Genomic DNA, 27,859 nt, shown 5'->3' with positions numbered 1-27,859 from the left:
CAGCCTAAAGGCTCCCTTAAAATAAAGAATGGAGAGCAACATAAACCCATAACATAAAACTATTCAACACCAGAAGGCATCAGGCTAAGCATGAACTACATTACTGTTACACTGTTGAGAAACTGACGACTACATTTCCCTGGGAATGTTCTCCTGGTAAGTCCCGAGTAGACAAACAGTTGCTAAAGATGGAGAACACCCTAATGAATATGCTAAACCTTGCTTTGCTCATTCAAGCAATAAAGACACTGAAATAATAACTAGAAAAGGACATGAAAAAAGACCTGAAGAAGAGCTCTGTGTTGCTCGAAAGCTTGTCTCTCTCACCAACAGAAGTTGGTTCAATAAAAGATGTTACCTCACCCACCTTGTCTCTCTAGTATCCTGGGACCAACACGGCTACAACACTGCAAAAGAAAAAGAAAAAGAAAGATCAAGTGTCTTGAAGATCAACACGATGCATACAACAAAAGGACAACGTATATTTCTGTTCTGTGATGGTACCTTGCAGCGTTCTTATGGCTGGGCTGTGAAATTGTCCATGTTGCCTTGGTACACCCCGGAATGCAAGTTCAGAAACAGAATAGCATTTGAACGAGTAACCTATGTTTAAATGACAAGCCCTGTTTACAGTTATGTTAGAAAGCAGTTGATCATTTTTGCAGGAGTATGTCACTTTACACTGCCTTTTTATTTTGCATCTTTTCTGCTTCACCTGTTTTTTCATAGTCTAACTGCAGCCCGGTGAACTAAAGTAAATCCATAAGGCTCTCTACATGCAATGAGACCAGTTGCCTACTGTAAGGGGATACAATTGCCATCTTAACAAGGGTTGGCAGCTTCAGGACTGAAAGGAGGATGCTGAGATATAAATTGCAATTCTGCTCTGTTTTGGGGGAAGTGGGGTATAATATCTTTGTATGTGAAATGTATGTGACAGAACTAAGACATGATTCTAACAGCAATAATCACAAATAGCAACATTTAAGTGCCCAAGAAACGCAAGTCAGATTAGAGATGATGTATTATATGCCACTAGTGCAAAATGTTTACAGATCACACTACATTTCTACACAACTTTTCAGCTTAAAGGATTCCAAAGTGCATAATAAAGTAAATACTTAGCATGTCTAGAGCACTTTGGAAACAAAGTGCTATGAAAATATCAATTGGACCTCAAGAATCACTGTCCAAGAGTCAAATTGGAAAAAAAAGTGGTACAAGTTCTCCTCTACCTAAAATAATTCCAGAATAGCTGAATGGTTCTGCTAAAATGATCAAGACAGCACAGTTGATAGTTACTGTACATTTGTTATAATGAGGCTTCAGTGTTAAGTGAGATTAATTGCCCTGCTTTGTCACCTGGCAGAGTCAAATGACAAGTATTGCACTAGGTCACATCTGGAAAGTTTTCGTCACGGTCATAGAGGCTAGGAAGCTTTTTTAAAGAAAAGATTTTTTTTTAAATGAAAGCTTAAAGTCCACACAAACTAGCGGGGCCCATAGAAGTGCTTGCAAAGCAACTACGCCCGACCAGACCAGTGTTGCTCAGGTCTTGGTCAAACAGACGATAGCCCCAACGATAGCCCCATTTTTCAGACAGGAAAACTGATGTACAGAAAAAGGACATGGCCAAGGTCACACACAAAGTGACAGCATGGATTAGAAATCTGAAGTTCCCTGGTTCCCAGTCCTGAGTTCAATCCGCTGCCTTAATACATAGGGATTACAATCTACCACAAATTCTCTACGATGGAATGTACCAGTTGCTTGACAGTGCAGATCAATGATACACAACTGTCTGGACAAGATGACAGTGAAATTTATACACAGCAAGGAAGTCCAGGCCTAATATAGCAGTGCAACAGATTGTGAATTAGTGCAACAGATTTGATGCTCTTTGTACTGACAAGGTGTGCAAGGCAAGTCAGAATATGGTCTTTTAAGAAATCTACCACTTGTCTAAGGAAGAAAACCTACCCACAAAATGCCAAGGCCCAGTCTGATTACTTTAGTAGCTTCAAAGATTATGGTACTTATGATTGTTGTATTGTTTAGCCAGACTAAGAACGACTGTTCATCTGCAGCATTTGCAACCCAACCACTGCAGTGCTGAACTACTGCATGAGAACCAGAAAGTGACTCAGCATGTTTGACTGCCCAAGCTGAGAAAAGAACATGTGTAAGTCACAGACAGATTGAAAAACAAGTTAGATTTTAAAAAGTTGTGATGTTCCTCTGTAGCACGAATACTAACATTAGGTAAGAAATGGGCTTCAACTACGATTTTGTCACTTGAATCTGTCCCTTTATCTTTTGTTTTCTGGAGAAGAGTGTGGCTACTTCCGGCTAGGAACACAGCATGAAAAGTGCAAGAACACAGTCTGTGTTTTAGTCATTAAAGCCGATCCTGAAATCACTGACGTCTGCGGGAACTGTGTATGCACAATCGGAAAAGGAGGTAGAGGAGGGTGCAAGACTGGCCTGTAGTTTTTAGAGAGGGCATTCAAATAGTAGTTCCCCTCCCGCATCACTCCCACACGGACCTCCTTTACATACAAAACCAGCTCAACCACGTTTGGCTTGCCTTGAGTTTTGGACCTTAGTAAACTGAAGTTTTCACACTTGTTTACAATAGAGTTGCACTAAACTTACCACAGGTTGACAGTGAGTGCCTGAGCTTTCTGCTGAACGCATGGAGTTTAAATCTCCAGAACCCCCCAAATTTATGCCCCAGTTATCTATTAATGCACTGCAGTCATGTATAAACAAAGAAAAGTTAGATAGTTGTTATATCCAGTAGGACCATGGGTGAAAAACTACAATCCTACTTTCACTTGGGATTATCTACAGATAATCTGACCAAAGAGTTGCTTTGTAATTTTTATCAGATCAGTGCAGAACACTTAGGACCCAACTCTGCAAAGGGTCAGGAGCCCTCAGCTCCTATTTTATGAGTGTGGGCTCCAGTCTGCTGAAACCCAACTAGTTTTCCTTAAAACGAGTATGCAAAGAGACTATTTGAAGCTATGTGCCATCCTAAATTGTTAATTTTTGCTAGTTTCTGGGGTTTGACCTCATTACTTGGCACAAAACGGCCAACTGGAGCTCTGACATGCATAATAAAGAGAGACAGGCCTTGTTTATGCCTGTGAGTGTTGACTGTGTAATTCTTCAAAGCCCAGATTCTTTTTATTTTGTTTTAAAAATACAAATTACTACCATCACTCTCCTCTCCTCATCTCCCAAAAGAGCAACCATTGAATATTTCTATTATATAAAAACTACTTCAGATGCTACCCCTGGCCTTCATGCACAACATGCACTGAACATTTCCAAGTGCACTTAATATCTGTACTGTATCTGACTAAAATGTTCAGATCAGCCTCACCTGAAAGCTCAATATGTTCTGGTTCACTCAAGTATACGTGAGAAGCAAAGGCCTCTCTACATTTTGCTTTCACAGCCAGAAGAAAGGGAAAATTAATTTCACTGACCATTATCAGTTAACCTGCATTTAGCTTCCTTCTAAATTAACTTCATTTTCATTTCTAACCTAGCAATTGGAGTCATGGGGACGGGATGATGAAATTTCATCTCCAAGACCCAGCCAGCATTCTAAGCCTGGACAGCATTTCAGAGCAGGTGCACCAAACCATTGCTAAGATCTGGAGGTATGAAACTGAATACTTTGCTTCTCTTGTCAAGGGAACTACATGCCTGGTTATAATCTAGGACACTTTACAGGAAAAGGTGGACAAATGCAAACATTCAACACAGCCCGTGGAGGAACTGGAACTCCATCAGGGTTTGAGTACACTAGACTGATTTTTCTGATTTCCCATCATTGCTAGCACTGGAGGTGGCACTGATGAGAGCATAGACGAGGTGCTGGCAGTCAGCGTGTTGTCTAGACCTGCTCTGAGGAGGGTGAGAGGACAGTTAGAAGGCTGGCAGTCCCAGCTGACAGTAGCACTCCAACCTACCAATGTTACCATATGGGGCAGGGGGCTTCTATGGACTCTCCTCTAAGATTAGAAAGAGCTTGGTGGGGCCACAGGCAAGCCATTCAACCTGCCCAGCCCAGACCTGTTTCTTCATCGATAAAGTGGAAATGGAAAATCTGCCCATCTCACAGGGATGTTGAGGGTCAGTTAAATTTTTGGAATGCACTAGGAAGACAGCCATATTAACCCACCTTCGTAAAGCCCTCAGACCTATGGAGAAAAGGTGCTGTAGAGAGGGCCCTGGTTTCTTACTGCTAATTCATTCCAAGTTTAGGGAAGAAATAACTGCTTGGACATTTGTTGTTTGCTTCCAGACTTTATAGTCAGCCGGCAGCTGCTCACCTGGGCTCCTCTTGCAGGAACAACTACAGCTGATGGAGAAGCAGCAGCAGCACTGGAAGTTAAATGAAAAGGAGCTCTGGAGGGAAAAGAGGAGGCCTCAGAAACAAGCACTGCAGCTGTGTGCATTTCCTTGGCTGCACTGTACTGCTTCCAAATGCCATTTCCAGAACAGCATTTTAAACAATTCAATGAGAAATTCAGTATTTATTTCCACATCAGGTAGCCTTACGTTGGAGATTTAGCCAAATAAAAACATCCCTCAGCTACTGGGGCGTACAGTAGTTATGCAACTCGGATTATTACAATGCATACGTGCTGCTCTTCCATTGACCCAACATGCACCCATTCAACACACACATTGCACCCACCGACAGCAGACCCCTCTTGTTAAGCAAGCTGAAAAGGCTGCTATAATGACAGATCTGGTCACGCATACTTCTAGTCTTAGCGGCATGGTAGCAGTGTGTTCCCGGGCTTTAAGAACATCTCAATAAGTTTCTTTGAAAAGGTGGTGGATAGTTAAATTGCCTCTCAAGTTGAGATTGTTGGAATGTTTGTTTCAGGTAGCCAAGCTATAATACCGGTCACATTCCAGGACAGCTTTGCCAGGCAAGTATTGAAAAAAAGATTTCCGTTCCCTGGTAAATAATTGACTAAACGCGTCATTAGCAACTGGAAACCATGAACACAAAAGATCCAGCAGCTTGCTGCATAGCACATGAAAGGCTTGGATTACTGTTTCAGGACCTTTAAGAAACCCAAATAAAACTTTTAAAGATGTCATCTGGAAGATTTAATGGATACATAAACAACTCCCAACATGAAATTCTTTGAAAGAGGACCTTATGGAAGTATGTTTGAGCAAAGCATTTTTGATCCTATGCTAGTTCATATCGGAATGAGGTTTAGGCCATATCTGCTCCTCCCTCTTCTTCCCAAGGAGAGCATTCTAAAAGCAATGTGTACTTGGGAATACAATTTTAATACGAATAAAGGAAACACAAGACAGTCAGGACACCTGGGCTGTTCTCATATCTCTGCCACTGATTTGTGGTCTCAGACTCTAGGACTGGAAGGGACCTCTCGAGGTCATCGAGTCCAGTCCCCTGCCCTCATGGCAGGACCAAATACTGTCTAGACCATCCCTAATAGACATTTATCTAACCTACTCTTAAATATCTCCAGAGATGGAGATTCCACAACTTCCCTAGGCAATCTATTCCAGTGTTTAACTACCCTGACAGTTAGGAACTTTTTCCTAATGTCCAACCTAAATCTCCCTTGCTGCAGTTTAAGCCCATTGCTTCTTGTTCTATCATTGGGGGCTAAGGTGAACAAGTTTTCTCCCTCCTCCTGATGACACCCTTTTAGATACCTGAAAACTGCTATCATGTCCCCTCTCAGTCTTCTCTTTTCCAAACTAAACAAACCCAATTCCTTCAGCCTTACTTCATAGGTCATGTTCTCAAGACCTTTAATCATTCTTGTTGCTCTTCTCTGGACCCTCTCCAATTTCTTGAAATGCGGTGCCCAGAACTGGACACAATACTCCAATTGAGGCCTAACCAGCGCAGAGTAAAGTGGAAGAATGACTTCTCGTGTCTTGTCTGACCTTGAGCAAATAATTTTCCCACCCAACGTTCCTCACCTGTAAGTCAGGGATGATACCTTACAAGAATATAGATAGAGGCACAAAAGAATATTTAGACATCTGTTTAGGAAGACCTTTTCTTTCTGTGTCATCTCTATTCATGACTCTGCAAAGACAGAATAGAACTGAAGACTGTTCACATTCCATAGACTGTTCTGCTTTTGCTGAGAAACAAGGTAGAGGAGGTAATATCTTTTACTGGACCAACTTCTGTATCGGGTTTTCTGATTTCCCATGTATGGGAGCATGTGACGGTTTCTTATTCGAAGGGGTCCCTTCTGAAGTATCTAAGGTGCAGGAGATGGTTCCTCAGTTTTTCTGAAGTCCTCCTGCAGAGCTGTTCAGCATATTTGAAGTTGTATCTAGTGGTCAGGGGGTTACAGATGGTAAGTCCTCTGGGGATGATGTTTTGTTTCTTGCATCAGGAAGTAGATGTTTCTGTTTAGTCTGGCTTCCTTCTTCATGCTGTGAAGTTTCCATTTTAAACAGCAAAATTCAATATCTTTCATGTTGTTTGCAGTGTTGGTCCCAGGATATGACACACACAAGACAAGTGAGGTAATATATCTTATTACTACTACAAAGGCAGCCATTGGAAGAGATGGAAATCAATGAAATTAACAACGTGTATGTAAATACAACGTAAGTATTGCACCAATAGAAGCTAGGACCTCACCTACCTCGTTTTTGATAACCTGGGAACAACAAGGCTACAACACTGCAAACTGCTTTCCATTCATGACTCAGCAAAGTGATGCAATTGGAAAGAAATCTCTTTCCTCATTCCTCCTTCGCCTAGGCAGGTTTCAACTCTCTTTAGAGTGCTGGATCAGAGAAGGGAGAGACGGAGTAGGAAGACAGTGCTTCTGCAGCGAAAACAGCCTGAGTTTCAGAAATGTTGCATTAGTACATGCAAAGTTAAAACACTCCTATATTTATATTCACGTGGTCATGTGAGCAAATACAGAATGGTTAGAGTGATACGCTTCAGAAAGTTAGGCAGTCTTGAAGTTTTCTGCCTATCTCCACATTCCTCCTCCAACAGTACAGCACTCTGAAAACTTGCGAAAGGGAACAAACTACAGGTCATGATCACCTGGTCACTGAAAACTCCATGCTGAAGAGGTGATGCTACCGCAACAAGGTAATAACACTTCCCACTTTTCTCCTGCTGATGATAGCTCATCTCAATTGATTAGACTCTTCCAGCTGGTATGCAAACATCCACCTTTTCATGTTCTCTGTATGTATAAATATCTCTTGTCTGTGTGTTCCATTCTATGCATCCGAAGAAGTGAGCTGTAGCTCACGAAAGCTCATGCTGAAATAAATTTGTTAGTCTCTAAGGTGCCACAAGTACTCCTGTTTTTTACTTCCCACATAGCAGCAGCAGGATAGACCGGTGGAAAGAACATTTCTGCACACTCCTGAATGCAAAGAAAATACTACGAAGGCAGCCGCTGGGAGAGAAGGTGATCAATGAAATTAAAGACCTTGTATGCAAATACAACACAGGTATTGTACTAACTGGCAATGTGTGGAAATCTCTTTAAGGAAAGAGGTGTTGAAAGCATGGAGGAAGAACTGCACAGTCTTAGAGCAACCAGGCAATAAATCGAGAATGGGGGTAAGGGACAGAGCAGCAATCAATCAGAAGCAGGAACAGAGCAGGCAAACAAAGAATTTTGGTTTGGGGAGGGTAGCATGAATTCCAGGCAAAAGATAAAGGCAAAACTGATCATGAAAAACAAAGAGTAAGTCCTAACAGCAAAGTTAGACTGAGTTGTGGGAAGGCCAGAATCCACTGTTTTCAATTAACGAAATATGTAGATCAGTTAACTGAAACCCATCTCTCACACAGGATATAAAACAAACAAACAAACAAACAAACAAACAAACAATCTCATTGGTGTATAGAGGCACGTGACAGTCAGCCACCACTGCCCCACAAACCAGTTCTTTTGATCTAATGGCTGGCTAGCAGTTAGCTGGAGACACCCTTGCAGAAACGTTCCCATGTAATTGTGACAGAAAATCAAGTTCCATCAATAAATCAAACAGAATGTAAAGGTTCAAAATAAAGCTGATGTAAAAGCAGGTTTCTCTATTTAACATACATATATTAAGGGGTTCAAAAACCTGACAGTCTCTTCAGAATTTAAGATCTGATAAAATGCTTTGCACAATGTTTATACTGCTTACACACTAACGTGTGTTGATTTGTGATCCGTAAATTGCAATCCAACAAACATTTTCAAAATGATATTAAGTCATGAAAAACCAAGAGTCCTCAAAGCCTGGGATCACTTCAAATTTGTTTGGTTTGTTAATTCCTGTAAACTAGAGAGAATCCTCAGAGTTTCTCACTACAGTTTCCCTATTCCCAAAGCAATTTTTCATGCCCAAAGTAGTTTACAATTCTAATGATTTTAGAGTTTACAGCAGCAAAACAATTGCTTTGCTGAGTCACAATGCAGCGATACCAATGATTATTGCACTCAGCTATGAGAAATCATGACTCAGTACATTAGAGTACTGGGGTGGAACACAAGATGCAAAAGACAACCTGGCACTCAATCTTAATTTGGCTTTTAAGGATTATTTGCCCACTTTCATACCCCCAACTCCTTTCCATCAAAACACCCTGCCTGTCTGAATATAGCCTTCAAAATTAGCTCAGGAGAGAGAGACTTGAGTTCAGTTCTCTGTTCAGTACTGTAACATCACTGCAGTGGCAAACACGTTAAGTGGCAAATTTTTCTGCATATCTTGGAGTCTAGTTTTTCCATTCCTCCCCCAACATCGAGAGCATTTGAAGTGATGCATGATCCTCCTGCCAACCCCTCCATCCTGCTCCTTGCACTCTTTTGGTGTAGTGAAGTGTTTAATAAATTAAGAGGAAGAAGCTGAAACACTCAGAAGCATACACTGAAGAACTACAGAGAAACCAGACTTGTCCTGACATGTTTTCGTTTGCAAGGTATGAGGTGAGGTGTCCTGAGCTGTATTATAATAAGAGGGACACTCAAAGCAGTTTAATCATTAACCTTGTATAAAATGGAATGCTCAACAACAAATCCCTTTCTCTTCTATGCAATCAGTGCTACCTCCACCCTCCCACCCACAGGGTGCTCTCCAGCTTCAGGACAGGAAGTATTACAGTACGAAATAAATATGCATTGATCCCTCTGGTTTCGAAATTCTTCCCATACTTCTCATAGCTGGGAAAGCAGTCACTCCTAGCTGGCTACATAAACAAGTTAACATCTGAGTTAACTGCTGAAGCTATGTTGGCATTTTTTTTTAAATATTAAATAAAAATAACTTAATTCTGATGGATGTTTCTGGATGTCACTGAGTTCAACATGCTACATGAAAAGCATCTCAAGAATGCACTTTGTGATGCTGAGGAAGCTTTGCTTTGGTTTCACATCCCAAATCTCTGAAATTGATTGAACTGTCTGCCACACATCCTACCATCAAGAGCTGATGGAACTGGCCAGAGCACAAGCTCAGCATTTGCACCCTAGGGAGTCTATTAAGTAGATGTCAAGAGAAAAAGGTTTGAGAGAGAAGAACATACCGCTCCTTCAGGATCAACTTTGGCTACTGCCTCTAATTTACTGCAATTTGTAAGCCAGCTGCTGCATGTTAAAATCTCCTCACTACACTACAGCAGTGTGTGTAATTCCACCTCAGGATAGGAAAACTGTTTAGTACAAGTAAGACACCATTAGCAAGTTGTGGAGCGATATACAAGTGTGCACACACATAGAAAGCCATAAAAGCCAGTCCCCCATGTGAACATCTTTCTGCATCAGTGACCTAGCACTGCTTTCATCATCAGCACTATATAAGCAATCTTGTCTGGCAGTCTGAAGTTAGGTTCTGTATTACATTGGTGCCCAGCAGGGGACAACCATCAGGGACTCAAGGAGAAAGGGAAAAAAGGTACCTGCAAATTCAGCCCTGTTCCCTCCCCTTCTATCTCACATTCTAATTTCAGATACAAAAGGCACAAGCTAAAAAGGCATCGAGACTATAGGGAAGCATATAGCTTAGTAGTTTGAAAGCTAGATTGGGGGAGCCTCTGGCTCAGTGGCTATTAGGATCTGACACCCTAGAAGAGACTAGAATTCTAATTTTAAATTATCTTAATTTTGCAGTGTTCAATAGAGGGGAAGGCCAGTTTTATAGATCAGAACAATCTGAGATGAGGCACCATCAAATAATGCCACAGTATGTACGTACACCCACCCACCTTTACCTTCTTAACACATTCTTAGGGCCACGCCCTGCAATAGCAGAGCCCCTGCAACCAGGGCCAGATTTTCAAGAGCTCAGCTCCCATTTAGATACAAATAAGTGGATAAATTAGTTGAGCTCTTGAAAATTTGGCAGGAGTTTAACTCTGCAAAATCTGCTCCACAGTTGAGGATGTTGGGTACTTGAAAGTCTGGCCTGATTGCTGCTTGCTGGGACTATTTGGGGGAATTTGAAAACCCTCTCACATCTAGGAATGGTTTCCTCAGAACATTGTTTAGAGCACATTATTCCTTCCTACAACTCAAGCTAGGAGAAGGGTAGCACAGAGTGAATACAATGCTCCTTCCAGACCAAAGCAAAAAGAAATCCACAGATCTGTGTCTCTGGAAGAGCATAGTGAACCACTGAGCAGAGACCTGGATTCTGAAGTTCCTGTAGTTCAGTGGAGATACCGTGTCCTGCATCTCTTGAAAGATAACCACAGCAATAGGTTATCCACCAATCCTTCTCTATACACCAACACCACTCAAGACAGCATAGCTGCCTGCCTCAGATATTTACAAGACAATGGACAACGCTCAGAGAGCCACCCCAAACACACTGCCAAACTCATCCATTACATCCTCGCCCATAACCATTTTAAATTCAACAACAAAACACTTTGTCCAAATCATGAGAACAGCGATGGGTATGAGGATCGTTCCCCAATATACCAGCCTCTTCCTGGGCCACCCTGAATAGGAATTTCTGGCCAAGTGCACCATGAAACCAATTATATACCTGAGATACATCAATGGTATTTTCATCCTCTTCACAGGTGACAAATTCTCTCAGATTTCCACCACAACTTCAACTACCACCATCCATCCAACAAACTCTCTCTAGAACACTCCCACACCAGCATCAACTTTCTGGACATCACAATCAGCTTCAACAATGGAATGCTACAGGCAACTATATACAAGAAACCCACGGATCACCACACCTACCTTCATCTGTTATCTACAGCCAGGCACTCAGATACCACAGAATATGCTCAGAGGAGAAAGTCCGGGATATACGCCTTTAATCACATTGTGGCATGGGCCACCCAACTACCTGGAGAGAACCTGCTTCAATCCAGAAATAAAACCCGCTCTGCCTGCACACCCCTAGTTGTCACTTACCACCCTGCAGTGGAATCCATATGGGTTATCAAAAGAATTACAATCCATACTCGATAGGGACCCCATCCTGAATGAAATCTTTCCTGAATCCTCTCTTCTGGCCTTCAAATAACTGCCCAACATCATCATCAGAAGCAAGCTCCCCACAGACCAGGGCACACCAAACTCATAGCAGCACCAGACCCTGCCAGAACAGATGCAAAACTTGCAGACATATCTCCACTGTTACAATGATCAACATTCCTTTCAAGATCCATGGGTCCTACCACATGCCTATCGACGTGGTATACCTCATGCAGTGCACTAACTGCCCCAACAACTATGTGGGTGAAACCAGACAAATCACTACGCTCTCGAATGATCTTCACACAGGAAGATGATAAAACACAAACACCGTATCACCTGTAGGTGAGCACTTTTCACAAAGCGATCACTCTATATCTGACCTACCAAGCCTCATCCTCAAAGGAAACCTGTACAGCACTTTCAAAAGATGAGCTCGGGAGCTTAAATTCATAACTTTGCTAGACACTAAGGCCTTGGCTACACTGGAGAGTTGCAGCGCTGGTGGTGGCTTTACAGCGCTGCAATTTACTCACCATCCACATTTGCAAGGCACATACAGCACTGTATCTCCCTGGCTACAGCGCTGCATGTACTCCACCTCTGCCTAGGGAATAACGACTGCAGCCCTGGTGATGCAGCGTTGCTCCTCCAGTGTGGCCACAAAAGCGCTGTTATTGGCCTCCAGAGGTATTCGGAGGTATCCTAGAATGCCTGCTCAGCCACTCTGCTCATCAGTTCAAACTCTACTGCCCTGGCCTCAGGTGACCCGCCCTTTAAATGCCACGGGAATTTTAAAAATCCCCTTTCTGTTTGCTCAGCCAGGTGGGGAGTGCAATCAGTGAAACTTTCCAGGTGACCATGCCTCCACGCGCCAAATGAGCCCCAGCAGGGGGCAATGGCGAGTTGCTGGACCTCGTCAGTGTTTAGGGGGAGGAAGCTGTGCAGTCCCAGCTGTGCTCCAGCCATAGGAATTATGATCCTATGGGCAGATATCAGGGGCCATGCTGGAAAGAGGCCATGACTGGGACGCAGTGCAGTGCAGGATTAAAGTGAAGGAGCTGCGGAGTGCCTATTGCAAAGCCCGTGAGGGAAACTGCCGCTCTGGTGCTGCTCCCACAACCTGCCGTTTTTACAAAGAGCTGGATGTGATACTTGGGGGTGACCCCACCGCCAATCCGAGGACCACGATGGACACTTCAGAGCAGGGGAGGAGGAGGAGAAGGAGGAGGAAACCGAGAGTGAGGGTACTGGGGTGGCGGGAGACACCCTGGAGTCCCAGGAGGCATGCAGCCAAGAGCTCTTCTCAAGCCAGGAGGAAGGTAGCCAGTCGCAGCAGCCGGTACTTGGTGAAGGACATGCAGAGGAGCGGGTTCCCGGTAAGCAGCTTTTACTTTCAGGATGGAAATGTTTCGGGAGAGGAGGGAGGATTAGGGCTGCATGCATGCCTAGATGCAGAATAGCCCATTGATGTGGTCTATCACGTCGCGGTAATCGGCCTTGGTAATCTCTTCAGAAGTTTCAACCAGAGCATGGGCAACGCGCTTGCGCAAGTTTATAGGGAGAGCCACTGTGGTCCTTGTCCCAGTCAGGCTAACGCGTCCGCACCACTGTGCTGTGAGGGGTGGGGGGACCATTGCTGCACATAGGCAAGCTGCATAGGGACCAGGGCGGAATCCGCATTGCTGCAGACCCTCCCGCTCTTCCCAGGTGACCCGCAGCAGCAAGATCTTCCAGGATTAACTCCTGTGGAAAATGTTGGGAGAGTGTTCAGTGTAGGTGCCTCCTGCAGCAGTTTGCTTTCCCCAACACACAGAAACCCCAGCACAGCCCTGAAGCAATCAGTCCCCCTTACTCACCATTTCGGGGCTCCTGTGGGTTGTGTGTGCTCTCTTTGGTATGGGAAAACTATGCTAAAGTGAAGACTGTTAACTCCTTCACTGTGTGGGAATAACTGTCAGATATAAACAATGCTGCCTCTGTTAACTGTTGCCTTTTTTTCCTTTCCACAAGTGACCTTGAGTTCTCAGCTGACCGTGTTAACAGCAGCTCAAAGACTCCAAAACCTGCGGAAGAAGCCGCGAAAAAGCAAAGACGATCTGCTGCAAACAGTTATGGATCACTCTGCCAGAGAGAATAAAAAACTGCAGAACTGGAGGGAAAGGGAAAGCAGGATCCCCAAGAGAAACGCAGTGGCCAGGAAGAAAAGCACAAAGCAGCTGATAAGCATCCTGGCGCGCCAAGCGGACTCTGTCCAGGCACTCGTAGCCATGCAGGCAGAGCACTACCATACGCCCCTCCCCCCCCGCCCCAAAGCTCTTTCCCTTGTGCCCCAATGTCAGCTCCAGACCCCCTTCCCCAGCATCCAGGTTCTTAACTCCACCAGCTGCCTCCAACACCTGTACGTTCACCAACCAGCCCTGAGAACTACGACCCTTACTCTCTGCACTCAACCCCCATCACCATGCAGTATAGGCATCCTGAACTGCAGCAGTCATTGCACAGGACTCCAGACAGGACATATTCAAACCTGTGACTGTACAGTTCCCCACCACACCCCCCTGCCCTGTTAGGTTCCCAAAATGTTGTGTGTCTGTCAAAGTTATTTTCTTTTCAATAAATGAATTCTTGGCTTTGAAAACAGTCTCTATTATTGCAGAAAGTCAAAGATACCTTAGCCCAGGAAAGAAACAGGCACTGCAAATCAGCTTAGGAAAAACAGATTCCTACTAACATTGTAACCACTGCACTTCACTCCCATGCAAGGTACCAAACATTACTGTTGGTTTTCAGCCTCAAATTCCTCCCTCAAGGCATCCCTGATCCTTGAAGCCTTGTGCTGGGGCTCTCTAATAGCCCTGCTCTCTGGCTGTGCAAATTCAGCCTCCAGGCGTTGAACCTCAGGAGGTCCATGCCTGACAATGTTTCACCCTTCCCTTCACAAATATTATGGAGGGTACAGCATGCGGATATAACAGCAGGGATGCTGCTTTCCCCCAAGTCTAGCTTCCCATACAGAGATCGCCAGCGCCCTTTTAAACGGGCGAAAGCACACGTCACAGTCATTCGGCACCGGCTCAGCCTGTAGTTGAACCAGTCCTTGCTTCTGTCAAGCTTCCCTGTATACGGTTTCATGAGCCAAGGCATTAAAGGGTAAGCGGGGTCTCCAAGGATCACAATGGGCATTTCAACGTCCCCTACTGTGATCTTCCGGTCTGGTAAAAAGTCCCTGCCTGCAACTTCCTGAACAGGCCAGTGTTCCGAAAGATGCGTGCATCATGCACCCTTCCAGGCCAGCCTGTGTTAATGTCAATGAAATGGCCATGGTGATCCACAAGCGCCTGGAGTACCATAGAGAAATACCCCTTCCGATTAACGTACTCGGATGCTAGGTGGGGTGGTGCCAGAATAGGAATATGCATCTCATCTATCGCCCCTCCACAGTTAGGGAAACCCATTTGTGCAAAGCCATCCACAATGTCCTGCACGTTCCCCAGAGTCATGCTGGTTCTTAGCTGGATGCGATTAATGGCCCTGCAAACTTGCATCAAAACAACTCCAACGGTCAACTTTCCCACTCCAAACTGGTTCCCGACCGATCAGTAGCTGTCTGGAGTTGCCAGCTTCCAGATTGCAATAGCCACCCGCTTCTCCACCGGCAGGGCAGCTTTCAAATCTCGTGTCCTTGCGCCGCAGGGTGGGGGTGAGCTCAGCACACAGTTCCATGAAAGTGGCTTTTCTCATCCGAAAGTTCTGCAGCCACTGCTCGTCATCCCAGACTTCCATGACGATGTGATCCCACCACTCAGTGCTTGTTTCCCGAGCCCCAAAGCGGCGTTCCACGGTGCTGAGCATTTCCACGAAAGCCACAAGCAATGTTGTGTCGTACGGGTCAGGCGACTCGCTATCATTGTGGGACTCTTCATCACTTTGGAGCTTAAGGAATAGTTCGACTGCCAAACGTGATGTGCTGCTGAGACTCGACAGCATACTCCTCAGCAGTTCGGGCTCCATTTCCCACAGAAATCGCGCTGCACAGAAACCGTTGGGAGAGTTACAATGGCGCCAAACGTGGACGGAAAAACAGGGACCCCTGGGATGTAAAGCAATGCATCACGGGGCGTTGGGACAGGAAGCAGAGTGACCTGCACCCTTTTGTCCCTTTCCCACAACGCCAAAATGGGATGAGGTGCTCTGTGGGATAGCTGCCCATAATGCACCACTCCCAACAGCGCTGCAAATGTGGCCAGACTGCAGCGCTGGTAGCTGTCAGTGTGGCCACACCCCAGGCTTTCCCTACACAGTTGTACGAAGACAGCTGTAACTCCTAGCGCTGCAGACCTCCAAGTGTAGCCAAGGTCTTAATAAAGATACTGGATTGACGTCTTATTACAGCAATCTATAACCCACTAACCCCCCTTTTTTCTTATAACTACAGAGGTGTTAACAAGATACCTCACCCTGAATGATCCCTTAGAATATGCGCTAAGTACTTATGCTAAATGATCTATTTGAACGTCTTTAGCTGTGATTCTCTTCCCCTGACCTGAGGAAGAGCTCTGTGCAGCTTGAAAGCGTGTCTCTCTCATCAACAGAAGTTGGTTCAATAAAAGGTATTACCTCACCCACCTCATCTCTCTAATAACAATAGGGATTCAATCTGCTTTTCTTATACACAAACTATTTTAATCACAGTCTCCAAACAATTTTTTTTTTTTTAAAGTAAGGATACGGCTCCAGAGAAAATCCTTGCTTGCAGATCACTGACCTGCACTGACCCTGGAGGAAAAAAGTGCTCTTCCCACACTACTCCTGGATGACAGCCAGGAGTGCACTGGCAGCAACTACAGAAGCTGAGCGGGACTTGACATGAGGTAATGCACATGTTACTGAACTGATACTTAGCACAAGTCTTGAACCTAGAGCAAGGCTGGTGCTTCAGGAAAGGAGGAGGGGGACGGAGACTGGTAACCAAGTGTACACTCATTTGGTGGTTATTTCTTTTAATGATGACCTCATGCTTTTTTGGAACAGAGAGTGGCTGTTGGGTGATGGCTTTTACTTCTTGTCTGGGGAGAACAAAGCAGGCTCCATTTTTCTTTTACACTTCCTGCATCAGTAGCTCAACAGCTGAATGAGCTATTGAAATTTTTCCTGAGTGCTGTAATTTTTTTTTTAAACCTCCAAATTTCTATGGTGTGAAACAATACATGGTGAGAGCACTGCAAGAATCTCTGCAGACAGAGCCATATTTTGAGTTGGAGCACACAGTCTTAAAGGGACAGTGTCAGGTAAAGATAAGCTGCCGCCCCCCCTCATTTCACTTTTGTTCATTAAGAAGAATTAAACAAACGCAAGAGAAGTGTCTGCATTTTAGTTGGGGTTAAACATTTCCCTGCACTGTTTACAGCCCAAAGGCTGCAGCACAGTGCTCGTGCGTGAGGACTAACAAGTGAAATTAATCTAGTCTATTTTCCTAATAGCAAATATTTTATATTCTGCCCAAGTGTTAGATCTAGGGTTAAGGCTCCACGGCACTGGGCACTGAACACCTCCTAGACAGAGAATCCCAGCCCAAAGGACTTGCAGTTTAGGCTATGTCTATACTATGGACCTTACAGCTACAGCTGTGCCCTGTAAGGTCTCCTGTGTAGCTGCTCTTTGCTGGCAGGAGAGAGCTCTCCTGCCAACATAGCACCATCCACACCAGCACTTTTGCTGGTAAAAAATATGTCAGTCAGGGGTGTGTTTTTTTACACCCCTGACCAACAAGAGTTTCAAGATGAGTGGAATCCAAGTAATTAGTGAGTATCTGAGACTGGTTATCACTTTTCCTTTTGGGGTTGACGGGTATATGCTCTGGCTCTCAGTTCTCGGATTAAAAACAGAGGCTAGAACCGGGACTATAGTTTGAGAACTCCTGCCTTTGGTATTTGTTTTCCATCATGGTTCCCCAGATCCAGACACTAGTGAAGTTCAGCCATCATTTATTTTGCTGCTTCGAGTTTGATTTTTTGGTTTAGTTACGATTTAGATTAGATAATCAGCAAAATAAAGTAAGCAAGTGACTTTTAGGACAGATGGGATGAAAAGATAGCTTTCTAAGGATTTAGTCAATATACTGAAGATGCGACTTCACATATAGCAAGCTGGAAATCATCATTTCCTGTTATTTTAGAAAGCAAATAAGGGCTTGCAATTCTGAACTGAGGAGTCAAGGCCTTCAGAGAGTAAGGGACAGAGAGCAAACTCTGAACTCGACTGACTCTTTTATACACTTCTCCAGTAAACATATGGCTAGCAGGAGAGGAGCTTGGGAGCTCACAGAACCAGCTTTGCAGTGAAAGCGTGTACTACCATAGTTGCCAAGCACCGGCGTATTATTGCCTAGGCCAACAAGGCGGCAAATTTATGGGCAGGTCTTCACTATTGATTTATCGGGGATTGATTTATCGCATCTCATCTAGACGTGATAAATTGATCCCCAAATGCGCTCCCCGTCAACTCCGGAACTCCAGCTCACGAGAGGTGGAAACAGAGTCGATGGGAGAGCGGCAGCAGTTGACTCGCCACCATCCTCATGGCCAGGTAAGTTGACCTAAGATACGCCGACTTCAGCTACCCCTAGTGTAATAGCAGCTCACCTCCGTGAGTGCGCTGCCACGTCCTGCTTCTCTCCGCCCCCCCAGCGCTTGCACAGCGAAACAGCTGTTTCGTGGGGCGGGGTGGCGGAGGAGGAGGAATGCGGCACACTGGGGGAAGAGGTGGGACCAGGGCGGGGATTTGGGGAAGGGATTCAATAGGGGCAGGGAGGGGTGGAGTTGCGGCGGGGACTTTGGGGAAGGGGTTGGAATGGGGGTGGGGAAAGGGTGGAGTCGGGGCGGGGTCAGAAAGTATTTCAGGTCCTAGGGGTGGCAAAATCATTAATCCGCCACTGTTGCCAAGTTACAACTGTGCAACCCCTGTAAAACTGCCAAGCCGTTTCCACTGATGTAAAAACAAGAGCTTCTGTGTTGAGGGAAAGGGAGCGTTAACTGATACACGATGGTTAAAAAGGTGTACAGATGGGCATTGTAGTTTACAGCTAACAAAGACCAAAGTGTTAAAATGGCACTACCCAAGTCTGACATGAGAGCTCAGAGGCTAGTCTACTGCTGACATCAGAAATCTCAATGTAGCTACTGACTGAAATGAATGTTCATCGCCTGATTTAATCAGCCAGTAAGCTCAGGTGAGGTCATGCAAAAAATACAGGACTGAGTGCCATTATGCAAGGTCACTAGAAAATTTACAGAAAAACATGTGTTTCTCTCGTCTTCTGGGAAGCAGTATAAGATCTGTTCCTGGAAGCATTGCCCATGGAGAAAAGGGGGTTAGCACACCTACAAGATGGGGAGGAGAATACAATTACACAAAGATGACCTATTCTCTAGCTTCAGCTCCATGGAATTTCTTTTAAGCTAACCAGTGGATTTTCCCCTCTTTCAGGGCACTAATTTACACATTAGTATCAATTTAGGCAATAATATGTGGAAAGAGCTCATGTGGATCAATAGCAACCGCCCCATCTATAAGATCTATTACTTGCATAAATGTTTAGAAACTGGAGCAGTTTAAGAGACTGTTCTCCCAGAATCCTTTGCCATTACATCTTAAGAGGTCTATAGCTCCATTTCCTTCCCATTAAAGATGATGTTACTTGCTAGAGAGAATATGAAATTCTGTAAGACAGCATCAGCCACTTAAGACACACAAGAATTAAAAAACGCAGGTTTGGAATTGTACTAGAATATGTTTATTTTAAAAATTACATGGTATATAATGTAAACCTTCAAGTCAGCGGCACTGCGATGGGTACCCGCATGGCCCCACAGTATGCCAACATTTTAACAAGTCTTCCTCAGCTCTCATCGCCTAATGCCCCTACTCTGCTTGCGCTACATTGATGACATCATCATCTGGACCCATGGAGAAGAAGCCTGTGAGGAATTCCACCAGGATTTCAACAATTTCTATCCCACCATCAACCTCAGCCTGGACCAGTCCACATAAGAGATCCACTTCCTGGACACTACAGTGCTAATAAGCGACGGTCACAAACACCACCCTATACTGGAAACCTACTGAGCGCTATACTTACCTACATGCCTTCAGCTTTCATCCAGACCACATCACACGATCCACTGTCTACAGCCAAGCTCTAAGATACAACCTCATTTGTTCCAATCCCTCAGACAGAGACAAACAACTACAAGATCTCTATCAAGCATTCTTAAAACTACAGTGCCCACCTGCTGAAGTGAAGGAACAGATTGACAGAGCCAGAAGAGTACCCAGAAGTCACCTACTACAGGAACGGCCCAACAAAGAAAATAACAGAACGCCACTAGCCGTCACTTTCAGCCCCCAACTAAAATTTCTCCAGCACATCAAGGATCTACAACCTATCATGAAGGACGATCCCTCACTCTCACAGATCTTGAGAGACATGCCAGTCCTTGCTTACAGACAGCCCCCAATCTGAAGCAAATACTCACCACCAACCACACACCACACAACAAAAACACTAACCCAGGAACCTATCCTTGCAACAAAACCCGTTGCCAACTCTGTCCACACATCTATTCAATGGACACCATCATAGGACCTAATCACATCAGCCACACCATCAGGGGCTCGTTTACCTGCACATCTACCAATGTGGTATATCCCATGTGCCAGCAATGCCCCTCTGCCACGTAAGCTGGCCAAACTGGACAGTCTCTATGCAAAAGGATAAATGGACACAAATCAGACATCAAGAATTATAACATTCAAAAACCAGTCAGAGAACACTTCAACTTCCCTGGTCATGCAATTACAGACCTAAAAGTTGCAATTCTTCAACAAAAAAACCTTTAAAAAACAGACTACAACAGAGAAACTGCAGAACTGGAATTAATTTGCAAACTGGACACTATTAAATTAGACTTGAATAAAGACTGGGAGTGGATGGGTCATTACACAAACTAAAAACTATTTCCCCATGCTATTTTTTCCTCCTACTGTTACTCACGCGTTCTTGCCAACTGTTTGAAATGGGCCATCCTGATTATCACTACAAAAGTTTTTTTCTCCTGATAATAGCCACCTTAATTGATTACTCTCGTTAGAGTTGGTATGGCAACCCCCTTTTTTTCATGTTCTCTGTGTATATATCTTCCTACTGTTTTTTCCACTCCATGCATCTGATGAAGTGGGTTTTAGCCAAGAAAGCTTATGCCCAAATAAACGTTAGTCTCTAAGTTGCCACAAGTACTCCTTGTTCTCTTTTTAATGGTAAACTTGACGATTCCGCAGAACAGAGTAGATTAATGCACATATGCTACTGCAGATAGGCCTGTTGTTAAAAGTAACACTCTCTCTCTTTTAATTTTATCGTTAAAAAGCCCTTGGTGTCAGGTAGGTGGGGACTTTTGGTGCCAATGCATTTTCACACAATCATAACCTTTGTACTATTGAACTCAGTGTGACCAGGCACTTCTATGTTATAGCAGTTATACTTCTAGTCAATATATATTATATATTATATAATATAAAATCAGCAGGAGCAGCAAAAGCATGACATTAAATATGTGCACAAGTCACTACCTGGTTTCACCACCCAGGAGTTCTTTTGTAACTAATCACGTAAATGCAAGAACAGAAGCAACTGCTGGCTTCCGTTTTGCATGCATGTTCAATGTGGGCTGCCTATTTCAGCCACCTCCCAGATACCTACAAGTCCTCCCATGCATGAAAGCAAAGTAGTTAGAGTAGTTAACGTATCTACTCCCTTCCTGAAACCAGACAACACAGCTCCCTTATCTAAGTAGCTAAATTTGATTGTTTTTCTGAAGATCTGAAGCTACCCCCAAGGTTTTAAATATTAGTCCATGGGGTAAGACAGCTAGTTATAAATACTCCACTAGCTAGACGAGTATCTAATTTATGCTAAAAGACTTTGATTTCAACATGTCGCGGATTAGGATTTTGGAAGATATATAGTCAGGATTTGGGAGCAGAGTAAGACTTTCAACATTAACATCTTCCTTTGTGTGCATTTTAGTTAATTTCAGTCAAGGAATAATGTATGCTGAAAATCAGGCCACTTGTGGATGAAGTGCTAAGCATCTGCTGCTCCCACTAATTTTAATAGGAGCTGCATGTGTTCAGTGCCTTTGAAAATCAGGCCACAGTGTACCTACTCAGTCTCCTAGTCCTAGAGGGTCTTCGTCAGTATTAATTACATTTTTGTCTGGGAGGGCAGGAAAAAAGAGAAAAAGAGTATGCTGATAAAGGCCCGTGAGTCGAGCATTAATGGCTATAACGTGGCAGCTCGGTCTCCAGAGTAACATGCAGATCAGAGACAAAACTACAACACGGCTATGACCACACAGTCTGTAATGCAGAGTTCACTGCTTGTAACCAGACATAAAAAATGCTTCCCCTCTATTATCAGGGTCTCTCCTGCTTTAAATCTTCCTACTTTTGATCACGTGTGGTTTATTCTCAGCTACTTTCCCTGTGGCTTACAGAATCAAGTTTTGTGGTGAAATTTACCCATATGCAGAGGGCCATTACAAGGAATATGAATCACTTATGTCCCGCTTAGATGTACTATTTTGAGGGCTTATTAGCGTATAGGGCTGAATTTCATCCATAGTGCTCAAGAATCCATACTGCAGAGAGGAGTAGGATAGTTCCTCCCTTTTACTCTGATTCAGTAAATTCCCTGAATGATGTTTGTAGACTTGCTCATGGGATATAATAAACCCCACAACTGCTCAATACTTTTGTCTGCTAAATATTAAACCGTCTTTTGCATAAGGGCCTTAAAGCTAAGACATTTATGACCTTTGAGCAATACATACGGTAACAGTACGTGTAACCCGTAACCAAAGAGATCTGTGACACTGCCTAAGGAAAAAGGGTAATGCTCTTTATGAAAATAGATACACTGTGCAAAGAAGTTCAGGTAGTTACTTTTAAACCTTGAAGAGAAGCAATAATTTTTAAGTAAAGGAACATTTATATAGGGCTTGCTAGATACAAGACTGTTAGCATTAGCCAGTTACCACACTGTAATATACTTTGAACATGAGCTATCAATGAATTAGTATTGACTTTTTAATAACCTGCCCTAGATACATTTCACAAAGTATTTTATTAGGTCAGTTCTATACAAAGGCATAACTAAATGATGTATTGGATCGTTCTTTGAAAGTTCTACCAAAAAACCCCAACCACTTTGTTCTGGTGTTCTGCAATGACATTTGGAGGTACAGCAAAACACAAATGGATAATAGTATATACAAAAAAGAATCCATTTTAGGAAGAAGAGGCAACAAGAAATAGTACTGCATCCCAGAAAGGCAGCTCTGTACTATTTAGCCTACTACATTGTAGCAAACTTGTTACTTTGATACACCACAATTACAAAAATGACCATGCATAAGTCATTATACCTTGAATTGGAAAGCAACCCTGTTCAAGATAGTACAGAAGCTCCGGAATGCCTTGTGTAAGTCATATTTTGTGTAATTCAGGAACGTATCTCCGACAATTACGCAAAAACAACAAAAAAAATCTGGATTTCCCTAAGTCGGGTTTGTGTAACCTGGGGAGCGTCTGTAATTAAGCACATGCTTAAATACTGTCCTGAATTGGAGCCCTAAAAAAGGGGCTGATTTAAGCGGACAGATTGAGAGCTGAATATGTACAGCTTGGCTAAACCACCGGCGAGGTTGTAAATTGTTGGGAAAGGGGTGTGTGTGCTTGATAGTGACTCTACAACTATCTGACGTGTAAACACTAAGCAGGGGGACAGGGAATTCAGACATTTTTAGAGTGGGCCAAGAGGGTATCGCTAGGAGTTATAGGATGAGATTAAGGAAAAGGAAGTTTAGGCTGAACATCAAGAAACTCCCCTTGACTTTTTCATAGTCTACGTGACCCGACTCGGGAAATGGTGGAAGTACCTCTGGGACATTAAAAAGAAAAATGGTAAGGACAAAGCTTTGAACAATGTGCTGGACTGAGCACGTATGCATACAGCGCTGCGGTAGCAGAATCAAGAGGTCTATGATTTGTACAGAAGGGAGGCAGGTTAAAGAAGTGTACTATGCAAAGAGAAAAGTAGGAGATTTTACAAAACAATTAAAAATACAAAGCTGCCACCACCTACTAAAATTAATAATTCTGCTCCGCATTGCTCTTACAGTGTGATTTGTCCCAGATCTAAACTGGCATCAGATCAAAAACAAATTTCATCTTTCCTTTGCTGCTCTGTAGCTCCTGTGCATGCTCCGAGTGGGTGGAGAGGTTTTGAAATGAATCTTGTTTTCTCGAGATGAGCAAGGGCACCAGGAGGGGAAAACCCCTCCAAGTCCAGTAGCCTCATTTGTTTTCCCTCCCTACAAAGAGGGTCTTAGATGGAGGCCAATGTTAAATGTCATGCATTTGCAAAATTCTCACCTTTAGCAGCCAAGCAGCAGCCTAGCACCTGAACTTGTGTACAAAGTAAAACTGGACAGAAACATACACAAGACTGTCCTCTGTCCACCAAGAACATGATGGATCCAAAATGGCTCAAGGCTGCACACCATATTTTGAAGCCAAACCCTTGTGGAAGAAGGGCAATGCCTGCATGCACTATTCTTTAGCTGCTAACAGCATCATTACACAGAACTGTCAGAATTCTGTTTTTCTGCCAAAGTCTAAATGTGAACCTTTTGAGTAGCTGGCATTTGGGAGATTTAGAAAAGTTTGGTATCATTTTACCAACTGGAGGGGAGAGGGAATGTATGGATGAAGGCAGTGATTCAAGACACTGAATAAGACTGCTGTTCAGGTGTTTTTTTAGTGGACTTGATGCACGAGTGAAGAGAAATACACAGGTAAGTAACATGCCATTTATAGTAACAGAGCAAGAACTAAACTACACCTGTTTATCTCACTGTAGCTAGAGGATAGAGGTTACCTATGGTCTGTAAAACCCATCTTTCCTTACAGCAAACTAATATGGCTTACCAGAATAAAAGCTACCCTCATAAATAGAAGGTCTATGCCAAAAATATTTTACATGGTAAGTAGGCATTGAAGAATTAAATGTCAAGTATCTTTGCTCAGCATCTGGTAAGCAGAATGATTTTTTTTTTTTTGTAAAAAGCAAACCACTAAAATGTATTCTCTTCCAGAAATAGGATCATACTGTTGCAATGCAAGTTAGCCACATATTATTAAAGAGAACATAAAAACACCCTGTACTACACTCAAGTCAAAGCAACTCCTGTGAGGAATACACCAGAGAGCATCATTCTTATTATAGCACTGATTTACAAACGGCACGGGGACAGTCAGAGCTCGGGAGAATAAATACACCCTAAGAAAAAAAAAGGAGGGGGTATATTTACTGAAACTTTGCACAGCTCCGTGTGAGAGGAATGGAAAGGCTACGGCATTTGGTTTCATAGGATTTTAAATTGATCGTGGAAAGTGAGTTTGCTGGGAATGACATCAGAACCACAAGTTATAATATCCCCATTGTATGATTAGGCATAACAATCTTTTGTTCGGTCACTGCTACTTGAGATGCTAAGACTGCTGGTAAATACTGGAGGTAACGTGACCATTAAAACTTTCACTGGCACAATATGCCTAAGCATTTTTTTTTTTAAAGGTAGTTACTGGAAGAAACCTTGGCTTCTGAATTATATTTCACTACAGGTACTAGGCCAGAAATACCCTTACTCTGTTTTCTAAAGATCAATTCAGCAGAAGCACAGCTGTGATGAAATGTTACTGACATCCCGGGGGGATAGCTGACCCTCTCAGAAAGGCTTCAAAGTAGCAAAAACATGTTTTTTTCAACTACTTTGTTGCAGCAAAATGTTAGTACCACCCAAAAGCTTATTTGTTCTCTACTAGCCTGCAGGTATTGTGCTTTCAGTTGTGATCTATTGGGGTATCCCACTCTGAGCAGGATCAGGCTTGGTCAGTACTGAGATTAGAGATATCCGAGGTGCTACATGAATCAATACTGGTGGTTTAGTAAGCAACAGTATTCCCTTCAGATCAGTGCTGAAGCAAAGTCCCTATGGGGTACTGGATTGCTGTAGGTACAGTCTACATCAGGAGTGGGCACACTCTTTGGCCTGAAGGTCACACTGGGGTTCCGAAACTGTATGGAGGGCTGGGTAGGGAAGGCTGTGCTTGAAATCAGAGCCAGATCCTTCTTACTGCAAGAATCTTTTTCATTTACTTTGCAGGCAAGTCTACAAACTGTTCTATAAAGACCTACATGGTTAAGAACCAGAAAGTTACCATCTCGGAGTTGTCACAGAAGTTGGTCATCTACCAGTTTTAAGGTTAGGCGGTCAGGTGCTTGGTGAGAAGACATTCTTCACAGAGGTGTGCACTACATCTGGTCCAGCACTGCTTTAACTTGTTAACCTTTAGGGCGCAATTCAAGACATTTCTTTTTTCAGGCTTCTGTCTATAGGTGAGCTGAGGGTAGCCTGCTCTGGGACTTGTCCTTCACATGACTAGTATGCACAGAGATGTCCAATTGAACATATTTTAGTAAGTAAAGAGTCAGTGCAGGGTAGAGTCTTCCCCCTTCAACACATTTTCTGCAGCTTCCAAAATAAAAATGTAAGCAACAGCTGCCTCTATAAAATCATGACAATAATCCCATACAGTACACAGATTAGATACATAAACATAATCCACTAGAAAAAAGGTTTGGACATCACAGATTCAGTTGTTTGCAAATACCTGTGCAAGGAGGCTTTTGGCCTAAGTATTTACCAGCAAAAAGTTTGCTAAAATTGATGTTATGACAAATATTTACTTCATATGAAAAACCCTATGTCTCAGTTTCAAGCAAAATAAACTATCAACTGGATACAACTGTTCTTGGTCAAACTTCACATTATTGGGAACCAGCATTTAGATGATGCTGAGCAAACAAGAAAAACACTGACAGGCCCTTGGATGTGTCTTGGTGTAGTAAATGCCCATAAAAAAGTTCGGCACTCGTGTTCTTGGCGAACATACACTAACCTCTTTCATGTGCTTTGACAAACCTGATATACAGTCTGCTTCACCAGCTCTAAACAGACTTAAAAAAAAAAAAAAGAAAAAACCTATAATCACAGCATGTTTTCTAGTTGTCAGAGTAATTCTTTGCACATTGTATGTTTGTAAGGAGTCTCTATGAGCACAACACTGCATTTAAAATATGAAGTCTAAACACTTTGCTCCTAATGACAGAGTGCTTGCCAGGAGTACAGTGGTGATGTGGAAGGTCAGACTGGTCGAGCCAGCCGACATGGTTTGCACAATCATTGCAGCTAGAAACTTCTTCCTTTTTTCTCTCTACTCCATTTTAACACCAAGTGGGGTTTCTCATCTACTGCTTCTTAGGAAAATGTTTGTCAGTTGAAGATAAAAGCAGACTCTAAACGACAGAGCTGAGACCAGCCAAGCCAGAACTATCAGAATTACTTCCCCTGTTCTGCTTCCCAGGAAGAATCCAAGGAGACATCTTTCTTGGAATGTGCAGCTATGGCCCTCCTCTGCCAAGCAATCTAGGGCACATCAACATTTTTACCAGACTAAGTGATATCTATAATGGGTGGATGTACCTAGGAGTCAGAATCTTCCAAAAGGGTCTTTTTGGTATTAATCTCAGCAGAGCTCCCAATACCTTTCAATTGAACAGAACATTTAATGTGCCAATGTGAATTGGCATTTGCTTGAATCTGGTACAAGCACAGAAAAGCTAGTTTCCAGTTTCATACAAGAGCTATTTAGTGTGAACTCTCACCCTTCACGAGAACATATTCCTTTGCTTTACAATGCAGCTATAGTCAGAGAAGTGACTGTATAAAAATGGCACCTCCTTATTCATCATATCTGCAGTATGCACGTGTGGGTCAGGTCTGTCAGCAGCACTGCCAGGCATACAAAGTTTTGCTGCAGATCCACTACAGTTTTGGAAGAATGAGCTTCTGAATTCTATTGTTAGCTCACAGCTCTGTGTATGGGTACGTTTCCATTAGAGAATCTTTATTAGTGGTGACAATGTGAGAGGCAAAATGAACCCAGTTTGGTTTGAAGATCCAGAGTTGAATTTGCAATACTGGCTGTTTGAGAAATCTCTTGAGTTTGGGTGACCAAGTTAGATGCAGAAGAGTGCGTATGCTGAAAGTCACCAACTAACTGCACTTTCACCCACGTCAGTGGAAGAGGAAGACAGCAGTAACAGGCCCCTGCACTCAGGCCCCTCTAGAGTTACATCACAAGTACTGCAGGAGGTTAAAGAACAGAAGACTGCTACT

At 43.4% G+C, this 27,859-nt stretch overlaps 1 protein-coding gene and 1 long non-coding RNA gene across 11 annotated transcripts in view; one reads left to right on the top strand and one right to left on the bottom strand.

Moving 5' to 3' along the window:
- Positions 1 to 27,859, bottom strand: part of GNG7 (G protein subunit gamma 7) — a 136,424-nt gene that overhangs the window by 15,133 nt on the left and 93,432 nt on the right. For 2 of the 9 annotated variants that reach the window (XM_050933973.1, XM_050933979.1), the window contains one exon: positions 285 to 407. The exons of 5 other annotated variants lie outside the window; for them this stretch is intronic. The gene's annotated coding sequence lies outside the window, so the exon portion shown is untranslated. Of the gene's footprint in view, positions 1 to 284; positions 408 to 20,179; positions 20,259 to 27,859 lie in introns of those variants that run through there. 2 more of the 9 variants (XM_050933977.1, XM_050933978.1) reach the window with 2 other exon arrangements.
- Positions 6,369 to 20,173, top strand: LOC127040153 (uncharacterized). Of its 2 annotated transcripts, XR_007771372.1 has the most exons (5): positions 6,369 to 7,144; positions 7,385 to 7,515; positions 16,219 to 16,369; positions 17,963 to 18,083; positions 18,984 to 20,173. It is a non-coding gene; the product is annotated as an uncharacterized LOC127040153 (long non-coding RNA). The 2 variants fall into 2 exon arrangements; XR_007771371.1 differs by lacking the exons at positions 16,219 to 16,369; positions 17,963 to 18,083; positions 18,984 to 20,173 and adding an exon at positions 11,084 to 11,978.

This window comes from Gopherus flavomarginatus, chromosome 24, assembly GCF_025201925.1.
Source record: "Gopherus flavomarginatus isolate rGopFla2 chromosome 24, rGopFla2.mat.asm, whole genome shotgun sequence".
Taxonomy (NCBI): domain Eukaryota; kingdom Metazoa; phylum Chordata; order Testudines; family Testudinidae; genus Gopherus; species Gopherus flavomarginatus.
This window is presented reverse-complemented; position numbering and strand designations above follow the sequence as displayed.